At 42.4% G+C, this 12034-nt stretch overlaps 1 pseudogene; it reads right to left on the reverse strand.

The window, feature by feature from the left end:
- Positions 1-1056: 1056 nt before the first annotated feature.
- Positions 1057-12034, reverse strand: part of LOC138847874 (GDNF family receptor alpha-2 pseudogene) — a 45404-nt pseudogene continuing 34426 nt past the window's right edge.

Consider the following 12034-nt stretch of genomic DNA (forward strand, 5'->3'; position numbering starts at 1 on the left):
AGTCTCACTTTTTACTTGTTGAATAGTAAAGTCAGTAGTGAATTAAACCTGTGATTAAAGAGTGGAATTAAATTTTGTCTTTGAAAAAATTAAAGAAAAAAAGAAGGAAGTGAATGGATGGAGGGAGGGGGAAGGGAAATATGGTTATCACCAGATTTGTAGCTATGAAATACATGAAAGATCCCTTTATACTAATACAATTTTTAAAATATTATTGAATTAAACTGCTTAGCATTTCCATGACTTAAGAGACTGCAAATTTTCTGTATTTTTAAAGGTGTTTAAAAACTATTTATCTATATCCTTTACATCTCTTTGTGATCCTATTTCTGCTTCTACTGAAATTTTCATTGATAAACACAATTATCAAAATACAATGTGTGTTGAAATTACACATTTGTCTATTTTTTCATATTATATTTGAATTTGTTACTACTACCTGAGTAAATTGTCAATAAACTAATTTATGTCAGTCTTTGCACAGAGGCTTCAGGCTATCCTAGTTTTCTTTATCAGTTTTAGGCCATCAGTTCTATAAATTAGGAAGGTGTCCAATCAAATATTATGTTCATAGTATCTGAGCACAATCTATGGCCGATTTCATCTCTCTGATTAGCAGGAGATTGCATTTTAGCCTTATGGACATTCATGTAAATTGAAATACAATTTCAGTGTAGAAATGTAGAATTTTGTTTGGTCCTCAAAATCATTGAGCTCACTTTTTTTTTTTCAAAATATTCTAATCTAGACCAGTTCCAGCCCTGTGTACATGACATAAATTTTCATTGTGAGGTCATCATCAGCTCCAGCATTCTATAAACTGTCCTGGAAACCAGATTCACAGTGCCTCAGAGCCATCTTAGTCAAGGGTAATGATTCTCCACACGGTGTGTGTGTGTGTGTTTGTGTGTATACACACACATATATATATATGGGCACATATTATCATTCTCCCTTTCGTGGTGATAAACTTTTGACTTTTTTCTGGTGGCTTATATGAGTGTAAATAAACTTTTTATTAGTGATTGTTTTTAATTTTGTTTTATTTATTTGAAAGACAGAGTTACAAGGAGAGTTAGAGACAGAGAGAGGGGTCTTATATCCTGGTCACTCCTCAAATGGTCACAATGGCCAGAGCTGAGCCAGGAGCCTCTTCTAGGTCTCCCATGTGGGTTCAGGGGCCTAAGGACTTGGGCCATCATCTGCTTCTTTCTCAGGTTCATTAGCAGGGAGCTGGATTGAAAGTGGAGCAGCCAGGACTTTAATCAGTGCCCATATGGTATGCTAGCACTGCAGGCTGGGGCTTTAACCCACTGGTGCCACAGAGCCAGCCCCTGTTGATATCTTCAAAGTAGAGCTATAGATGACAGTATCTTTAATTTAAGAGGTTTTCTTTTTATTGTTAACTGACATGGTATTTTCTTTGCTTATTGTTGACTTTTTTTCTGTTATTTCCCAAGTTTTGTGTATATCTAATACATATTGCTTCGCCCAATTCTCTTGTGTTTGTCTTGCTATTATTGCTCCTACATTGTTGCTTACTGCTATTTCCCATCATCAGAATATAGGTTCTATACTCACATGCATATTCCTTTTTTGATTTTTTATGTTTTATTAATATAAGAAAATAGATTTAATAGGCTGATGCTGTGGTGCAGCAGACTAACTTCCTGGACTGAAGCGCTGGCATCCCATATGGGTGCTGGTTCGAGACCTGGCTGCTCCACTTTGGAACTGGCTCTCTGATATGCTCTGGGAAAGCAGTAGAAGATGGCCCAAGTCCTTGGGCCCCTGCACCCACATGGGAGACCCAGAGGAAGCTCCTGGTTCCTGGCTTCAGATCGGCACAGCTCTGGCAGTTGTGGCCAACTAGGGAGTGAACCGTCAGATGGGAGACCTCTCTCTCTCTCTCTCTCTCTCTCTCTCTTTCTCTGCCTCTCCTCTCTCTGTGTAACTCTGACTTTTAAATAAATCAATAAATCCTTAAAAATAGATTTAATGTATTTCATAGATACAGTTCTAAGAAGACCACCATGCTTCACCCTCCCTCCCCTAATCCTCTCTCTCTTTTCCTTTTTTTCTTTAACTTTTGCAATAAAATACTTTCAATTTACTGTATAATTACAAGTATAATGCACCACTACCATAAGGTTTAACAAGCAAACAGTAGAAAGATAACTTTTATTTCTATAATATGTATACATCAATGATGTGTAGTACAAGTCAATCCTAGTACATAGAACTATAGATAATCATGGTAAACTTTTATTGTGGCTTAATAAATTTCACGAAAACTTAAATTTTCAAAAATCTATGATTTTAAACATTTTCTGGGAGTAAAATAATTTATGAGACTCTTAATCCACAAATACCTTCATATCTGCTGATCACACTATTATTTAACCTATATATTAAAAAATATACATTATTTTATTTATCATTGTTTTTAATGCACTTGTGTGACCTATTTTTATCATTAGCATCTGATTGTGAATCAGTCCTGCTCTTATTAATCCCAGGCCCTCTTGGGGGGCTTTCTCTTTGTGACATGGACTTGATGGAAATAATCTAAAGTGTCTTTGCAACTATTTCATGTCCCCAGATTCTTAGAGTCTTCTTGACCCATTCAGTATTTCTTAGTTCCCAGGGGATATAGTATTTTAGTTTGGCTGAAATTCTAGAGGATTATCAATTTAACTGCCATGTTGAATGCTCAAAGCATAGCTGTAAATACCAATATTGTTCTCTATGATGCTCCTGGTAATTTCCAAAATCTTTGCTTTATCTCCATACACTTTTCCACTTATTTTCAACTTTAAAGATAATTGAGGGCCAGCGCCGCAGCTCACTAGGCTAATCCTCCGCCTAGCGGCGCCGGCACACCGGGTTCTAGTCCCGGTCGGGGCGCCGGATTCTGTCCCGGTTGCCCCTCTTCCAGGCCAGCTCTCTGCTGTGGCCAGGGAGTGCAGTGGAGGATGGCCCAGGTGCTTGGGCCCTGCACCCCATGGGAGACCAGGAAAAGCACCTGGCTCCTGGCTCCTGCCATCGGATCAGCGCGGTGCGCCGGCCGCAGCGCGCCGGCCGCGGCGGCCATTGGAGGGTGAACCAACGGCAAAGGAAGACCTTTCTCTCTGTCTCTCTCTCTCACTGTCCACTCTGCCTGTCAAAAAAAAAAAGATAATTGAATGAACTATTTTTAACAAATTCTCTTTTTATGTGTTTTCATTTTATTATTACTCCTAAAAAATAACAGTTCTACCCTCAGTAACCACAATGTAATTTATATTCTAATAAGCAAAAAGTTTTTAAGCTTTACTTTGTATTTGAGTTTATTTTTTATTTTTTAATTTTTTTTACAGGCAGTGAGAGAGACAGAGAGAAAGGTCTTCTTTTTTCTGTTGGTTCACCCCCCAAGTGACTGCTACGGCTGTCGTGCTGCACCAATCCAAAGCCAGGAGCCAGGTGCTTCCTCCTGGTCTCCCATGTGGGTGCAGGGCCCAAGGACCTGGGCCATCCTCCACTGCACTCCCGGGCCACAGCAGAGAGTTGGACTGGAAGAGGAATAACCGGGGCAGAATCTGGCACCCCAACCGGGGCTAGAATGCGGGGTGCCGGTCCCACAGGTGGAGGATTAGTCTAGTGAGCTGTGGCGCTGGCACTGTATTTGAATTTCTGAATATTTCCCAATTATATCATCAAATCATAGTGCATACCAGTGCTAGCACCCTGAGCATGTGACCATGTTTGTTAGCTTTTTTATTGTGCTGTCAATTCACTCCAAATTCTGGAACAAGCAATTTCTATCTTCAAAACTTCTCAGAGATATCTAGGGCCAGAGTACTCTTTGCTTCAAGGATGCTTTTCACCCTTTATGGATATTTTATGGGATTACTTTCCTATTGATATTGAAATTTAATAGTGCTCTTGTTGTTCCTTTAAGATCACTCTGGAAAGGGCAAGACCTGTTCTGGATTTTAGTTCCTGCAATTTTTTATATGATTTTGATTATATTTCTAGGCATTCATTGTTTCTGCCAAAATACTTTACTCACTCATGGTTATCATAACATCATTTTATTATAAAAATTACACCCATCCATTTTTGTCTTTGAATTCAAAGATATTACCTACATATAATTTCTATAATTTCATTTTCTTAGTGTATCTTGATCTAGCATTAAGAGCCCATAAACAGCTTTGTTGGCTTTCTCATTGTAAGATTATTAGCCCTCTGAAAAATGTCTAAGTTGTCTTGGAATCCTACATGTACACAGTATCTCTGAATGGTTTATCACCAAAGTATTTGTTCATACTATGAGAATCACACGTTTTTAAAATATTTTTGGTTTTAGGGAACTCCAAATTTATCACTGGTACTGAAATTTTTGAAAGCATCAGTCAACACAAGAGAATACCACAGATATTATCCTGGTAACTGCCCTGATGTTACGTGATTTAACTTTTTTAGCTTTTTGTAATTATCTAATTATTATTTAATTGTAACAGAACACTGTGTAACAAATTGCTTTTATTGTCTCTTACTCTACCATTGCTCCTGTACTGCTTACAGTAATTAGCATATAATTGTAACAGCTGTATTCTTTTTTATTGGTGCCTTTTGCTTAATTAATCATGAATGCAGACCAGGGGCCACAGCCCCAGCCCCAGCTGGGCTGACAGCAGCCAGGCACACAGAGGGAGGGGAGGGGCCAGGGGCTGTCTGTTCCCATTGTAGACAACATTATTAAAAACATAAACTTTAGAATAACACCTTTTCGCTCATCTTGGGGGGAAGAAGTGGAAGGGGTATTATTTCAATAGGTCCATTTCTTAAAAAAAGGAAAGAACAGGGAACCACAGGACACACAGATGTGATATGCATATACACACATTTGCAAAGACCGTATGTACAGCTGACTTAGGTCTCAGAGATGGAGGGGGGCATGCAGACAACTGCTGGAGACATGCGCCCACCGCCGGATCCTGCTGCCCCTCTCCAGTGAGACCACATACACCCATCCAGCACCAACAAAGCCTCATTTCTCTCTGACCCTAAAACTCTTGCCACCAAGGAGGCAGAAGCCCCCACCTCCACCCTGGAGCTGGTGCCCCAGGTGGGCTGGGCTGGGCTGGGCTCTGCCATCCATGCCTCCCAGGGAGCTCAGGGTACATCACCCCTTCTGCAGGGGTCCCCCACCCATGCCAGACTCTGGCCCACCGGCCTGCTGAGGGCACAGAAGCAGTCAACACTCCTGCAGCTAAGAGGAGGGGCAGACGGGACCCACAGGTTCCCGGTGCCCGCTGCCCCTGGCAGGTGTCCAGCAGGGGCTGCCCTGCCTCAGCCTGCAGCAGGCACAGTCACATGTCCCCCTGGCAGCAGGGGTCTTGGTCTCTTGCTTCAAAGGGGTCCAGAGGAGAAAACTCCAGCTGAAGATGGAGGCTGCCCCCCTGCTTGTCTGTCCAGCTTAGAAAAAGTTCTCCAGAGAAGAAACCTGGGAGGAGACAGGCTCAGAGATGAGGTGGGAGAAGGCTCGCTTTTGTCTTGTTTTGTTTTGTTTGCAAGGTGTGTGTGGTTGTCTCGTGTGTTTCTGTGTCTGCTGTGTCAGGCAGGAGTTCTTGTCAGAGGCGCTTCCAGAAGCCTTGTGGACACAGTTCCCCAGGGTGGGGCCTACAAGGCCCAGGTAAGCATGAGGAGGGAGAGCTTGGCCAAGGTAGCTGACGGCCTGGCTCGGCTGAGGCCGGAGTTGGGTTTGATCACCTTGCTGCTTCCTGGGATGATGTCTGTCATCAGCTCCGTGAAGCACAGGCTCAACTCTGGAGCTGTTGGCCTTCGCCCCTGCTCCTGGACAGAAGGGCAGGAGGTCATGGCACTTGTGCCCAGGCCAGTGCTGTCACTCAAGTCATCCAGCAGAGAAGGCGTCTTCTCCACCCGAGGGGCCTACGTGGCCAGGAACGGGGGCCCTTCAGGGACACGCTCACATCAGTGCGGTTGCCAAAGGCCTGGATGGCGTTCTGGAGGCACGGGTTCTCGGTGAAGTCCCTCAGCAACCTCTCACAGTCCTCCTCCACATTCCCTTGCTGCAGCAGCTGCACCACACCAGTGGGGCTGGAGTCCACCTAGTAGGGTGTCTTAGCCGACCATGCCTGTATAGGAGCCCAGACACGCTTGATAACTGTCCCCTGGGCAGCAGGTGAGTGTCCGGGAGGAGGCTCGACAGTTGGCGTGGAAGTTGGCCAGCCTGGACTGGCACAGGTGGTCGGTGCAGCTCAGGGCATGCAGGTCCAAGCAGGTGGGCGCTCCTTGTCCTCGTAAGAGCAGCTGGTCAGGATGGTCTGCCGGCGGCACTCAGTGCACGCCTGGTTTCGGCAGGAGCAGAGGAGCATGCCGTAGGTGTACTCGCTGGGCACACGAAGACCTGGCGCAGGGCCTTGTGGCACTGGTGATGGCTGCAGCACTACGAGGGCGAGCTCCTGGGTTGAGGATGGAGATATAGGAGGAGCACAGCTTCCTGCAGTTGCCGTTCAGGACGCAGGCCTTGGCCTCCTCCAGGCACTGGTTGCTCTTGGTGCTGACTGCCAGGTCTGCCCCTGTCTCTGAGAAGAGGAGGCAAGCCTGAAGACCCGTCCTGCTGGGGTGCAAACCCACCACCAGAGCCTCTGCACCCTCCTCCTCCTCCCCATCCCCACCCCACCCCGCGATGGCAGCTGCCTTCATTTTGTTCTATTTTGTTTTAATTTACTAGTATCACTTGTATGAATCATCAATATCCTAGGGGCAGCCAATTACAACAATATGATATCAACGAAATGAAAATTTCTATTTGTTAACAATTTTATGTACACAGCTTTTAAAATCTTGTCCAGTATTATCATTTTCACATTCCAGGTCATATATTTTTAAATATTTCTTTAGTTCTGATAACCCACAAATTATCCTGTTGTTTCAAACTCAGTGATGCAGTGCTGCTTACACGTATGCTTCCTTCAAGATTCATTGGATATTCTGCAAAATTTCACTTTATGTTTCATTCATTTCTGTTTTCCCTTATTTTGATGCAAATGTAGTGAGGCTTTTCACCAAGTGGTCATCATAATTGGTTGTCAGTTTCTCAATTTTTCCACCTATAAATTGAGTTTTTACTTACAATAAACAATATATATTAACAACTGCAACCCTTTTGTATTTTTAGGTTTATCTTTGAATTTATTTCCAACAGATGTGTACATCATATATATTCTGTCAGCCACTCCTCCCACTGTGCACCTCAGGACATCTTGCTCACATTTTAATTGTGAGACCACTGACACTAACTCTCTCCTAGCCACTGAATTACACACATTGCTCAGAACCAGCATAGTCTAATGGAATAATGTTCTCATTACTGGCTATATATGTTTTGTTTATTCCTCAGTTCTACATAACAGTGCCTCCCATTATCACATTTTAAAGAGTATCTCTAGGAGCTAGTGTTTTGGCATAGCAAGTAAAGCTGCAAACTGCAGCACTGGCATCCCACATGGGCACCAGTTCATCACCCAAGTGCTCCACTCCTGATATAGCTTCCTGCAATTGGCCTGGGAAAGCAGCAGATGATGGCCCAGCTCTCTGGGCCCTGCCACCCATGTGAGAGACTTGGAAGCAACTCCTGGCTTTGGCTGTGGCCAGTGCTGGCCATTGTGTCCATCTGGGGAGTAAATAGCAGATATAAATTCTCTCTCTCTCCTTCTCCCTCTGTAACTCCTTCAAAATAAATAACTAAATTTTGAAAAATAAAGAGTATCTCTAGATATAAATACGTTTCCTTGAAAAATGTCCTAATTATTGCCATGATCTTTATTTTAAATACATATGGGGGCCAGCACTATGGGGCAATGGGTTAAAGCCCTGGTCTGCAGCACTGGCATCCCATTTGGGTGCTGTTTCAAGTTCCAGCTGCTCCACTTCCAATGCAGCTCTCTGCTATGGCCTGGGAAAGCAGTAGAAGATGGCCCATGTCTTTGGGCCCTTGCACTCATGTGGGAGACCCGGATGAAGTGCCTGGCTTCAGAGCAGCACAGCTCTGGCTGTGGCGGTCATTTGGGAAGTGAACCAGTGGATGGAAGACCTCCCTCTCTCTCTCTGGATCTACCTCTCTCTCTAACTCTTTCAAGTAAATAAAATAAATCTTAAAAAATATATATGCCCTTTTCTTTTTTGTAATTGTAAAATAATATTTTTTACCAAGTTCTGGTTTTTATATCTGCTTTTCATATTATTATTGTCCCTATCAATAATAAAGTCTATTTATAGAAATGCAATATCATTTTTGAGCACTGCATATCTTTTGTGCATTTGTTCATCTCTGAATTTACTGCTAGCACTTGGATATATAATCATTCATGATGTTTCAGATAAATGGATTGTCCTTCCTTGAATTATCTTCATTAAGTTTTTAATTATCCATTTTAATACAATCCTAGCACTTACAAACAGTCGATCTTTCATTGTGGAATGAACAAACCAAAAATTTTGCTAAGGTTTCTTGGTTGCTTCCATATGTACCCCCCATGAGAACTGCCTTTTACCAATATAGTAAACCTATCTTTTTTTGAAAGATTTATTTATTTATTTGAAAGTCAGAGTTTCACAGAAGGTTGAGAGGCAGAGAGAGAGAGAGAGAAGGGGAGAGAGAGAGAGAGAGGTCTTCCATCGCTGGTTCACTCCCTAGATGGCTGCAACAGCCAGAGCTGCACCAATCTGAAGCCAGGAACCAGGAGCTTCTTCCCAGTCTCTGATGTGGGTGCAAGGGCCCAAGGACTTGGGCCATCTTCTACTGCTTTCCCAGGCCATAGCAGAGAGCTGGATCGGAAATGGAGCAGCTGGAACTTGAACTGGTGGCCATATGGGATGCCAGTGCCGCAGGCTGGATCTTGAACTGGTGCCCATATGGGGAGCCGGCGCTTCAGGCCAGAGTGTTAACCCACTGCACCACAGCACCAGCCCAATGCTAAATCTATCTTTTGAGTTGATATAGGTTTTAACTTTTCTGGTGGTCTAGAGGACTGAAAATAACTCTATGGTTACTGATATTTTATAAATATAGATTTAGATGCTCATGTATTTCATTAGTGATTTTAATAGTAAATGACATAAATGTTCCTTGATTTTCCTAAATTCATTATTTTCTCAAATTTAAAGTGACTGTTAGACCTTTAAGTTCATCAAATTACCTCATATCTTCCACCATATTGTTGCTCTTTTTTTTATTTTTGACAGGCAGAGTTAGACAGAGAGAGAGAGAGAGAGAGAAAGACAAAGAGAAAGGTCTTCCTTTTCCATTGGTTCACCCACCAAATGGCTGCTATGGCCACAAAATGCACCAATCCAAGGCAGAAGCCAGGTGCTTCCTCCTGGACTCCCATGTGGGTGCAGGGCCCAAGCACTTGGGCCATCCTCCACTGCCTTCCCAGGCCACAGCAGAGAGCTGGACTGGAAGAGGAGCAACCGGGACAGAATCCAGCACCCCAACTGGCACTAGAACCCATGGTGCCGGTGCCACAGGCGGAGGATTAGCCAAGTGAGTGGCGGTGCTGGTCACCATATTTTTGCTCTTTAACATATTCCTTTGTGCTACTTCCGGTAATCAGTGTATAACTTATATGGTAACGTGCATACTATTATTTTGTTTAGATATTCTTTTACTTTAGAATATCAATTTTATCCTTCATTTAGCCTATCAGAGAACCTCAAATCATCCTGCTTGTAGGTTTCATTGTGACATCATGAAATCAATGAAAATTCTCTAAGTTTTATTGAAATATTCACATACACTTTTCCAGAATTGTCTCATGCTGCTTTGCCCATTCTCCATTTCCAGGTGATATTTGTTCAGTATGAAGGTAAGAGAAAAATAAATGAATACTTTTATATAAATATATGGTAACTTTCCCATTAACTATACACTATTTATTAAGAATGCAAATATATATTGAGAATGCATACTATGTAAGATATTGTAGCCTCTGATAGACAAAATTACTGTTCTTATTCAGGTTAGAGTCTAGTGGAGAAGAAATGAAAGTAAAATTACTATTCTAAATTTAGGTAGTTTATCAAGATAACAGAGTTCAATGAGAGAAATAATTAGAATTAGAATTAGAATTTGAATTAGAATTAGAATTAGAGAATTAGGCCAGCACCACAGCTCACTTGGCTAATCTTCCGCCTACGGTGCTGGCAGACCAGGTTCTAGTCCTGGTTGCTCCTCTTCCAGTGCAGCTCTCTGCTGTGGCCTGGGAAGGCAGTGGAGGATGGCCCAAGTGCTTGGGCCCTACATCCGCATGGCAGACCAGGAGGAAGCACCTGGCTTCTGTCTTCAGATTAGTGCAGCGCACCGGCCATAGCTGCCATGTTAGGGTGAACCAATGGAAAGGAAGACCTTTCTCTCTGTCTCTCTCACTATCTAACTCTGCCTGTCCAAAAAAAAAAAGTATTAGAGAATGAATTAGAATTGAATTAGAGAATTCAATCTACACCAGACCCAGGAAAGATTTTCCTAAATGTAGGATAAGTAGACTGAAAAATAAAGGATAGGCACAAAGCAGTTAAGAAAAGGGAGAAGAGTATCCTAGCCAATCTATAACACATGCTGAAGCTCAAATGCACTTTGCTTGTGACCAAGTTTAAGTAAGGGCTGTTTATCTTCCTACATGAAATAATAAAAAAAAAAACTGCATTATACACATTGTTCATAATAATGGGCCTCAAGACATGAAGACAAAACCTGAAAGATGGAAAAGAAATGAAGTAGGCCTCACACACTCCACAGCTCCTTCTAGAGAGAGATTCTAGACCACAGGGGAAGGAGCTGAGGCAGTGTCTCCCTGACTCCCTGAGCAGATGTGATGAAGCTGAGCATCTCGGAACACAAAGGCAGTCCCAAATCACAGGGAAGAATATGGGGGAGGAAAAGGCAGGAATGAGGAAGAATCAGGAACTGTGGAGGGCCATCTTTGAATTCTAATCCAAGTCATTTACAGTGCATGCTCATCAGAAAACACCCAAATACTGTGGGTGGGACATTACAGGAAATTGTGCCTAGTGCCCATGTAGTGCTGCACTTAATCATCCATTCCTACCAGCCAGACTGAAAACTCCTTCGTCAGAGAACAGTGAAGAGAGCAATAATAAATGTTTTTGCCTTAGGAGTAGGAGATTACTCGTGGGCTAAGCATGGTTATGATCCACATAACAAATCATAAGACAAGACTGGAAAAGATGAACCTGTTTATAAGGAACTGAACTGCATCAAAAATCAGTCTGGAAACAGGTAAGTGGAAGCATGAAAATTTTTTTAATAACCTATAGTTGTCAATATATACATTTTTAATAACCTACAGTTGCAAATATATAAATCACAGTGCCAGTGATTGTCACTATACTAGATGGAAATTAACATAAATTACACATCATAAAAAATATGTTCATCTTGGAGACAGTGCTGATCTATGATAAAACTTCAAGTGATTAATATAAGCCCCCAAAATGGAGAGGGAAAATATCTGAAGGAAAACAGCAATTCTGCTGCTAAATTTAATGAATTATAATCTTACACTAGCAGGAAGGGTGTAACAGGACAAGGAGAAAATATTGTGTTTTTATTATATATAATCTGCTATGGTGTTACTTCCAGGTAGAATGCTATAAGTTGAAATCTATGTTAATATTGGTAAAGCAGCTACTAAGGTATCAAAACAAAAGATTTTAATTAATAATTCCTCCTAAAATAGAAATATAACTAAATCATAAAATAGTAATTGGGGTTGGCAGTGTGGCTCAGGGGGTTAAAGCCCTAACTTGCAGCACTGGCATCCCATTTGGTCATCAGTTCAAGTCCCAGCTGCTCTACTTATGATCCAGCTCCCTGCCGATGGCCTGGGAAATCAGTAGAAGATGGCCCAAGTGCTTGGACTCTTGCACCTGTGTGGGAGACCCAGAAGAAGTTCCTGGCTCCTGGTCTCAGATCAGCTGAGTTCTGGCTGTTGTGAGCATTTGG

The sequence above is a fragment of the Oryctolagus cuniculus genome (genome assembly GCF_964237555.1).
Source record: "Oryctolagus cuniculus chromosome 17 unlocalized genomic scaffold, mOryCun1.1 SUPER_17_unloc_2, whole genome shotgun sequence".
Classification (NCBI taxonomy): Eukaryota; Metazoa; Chordata; class Mammalia; order Lagomorpha; family Leporidae; genus Oryctolagus; species Oryctolagus cuniculus.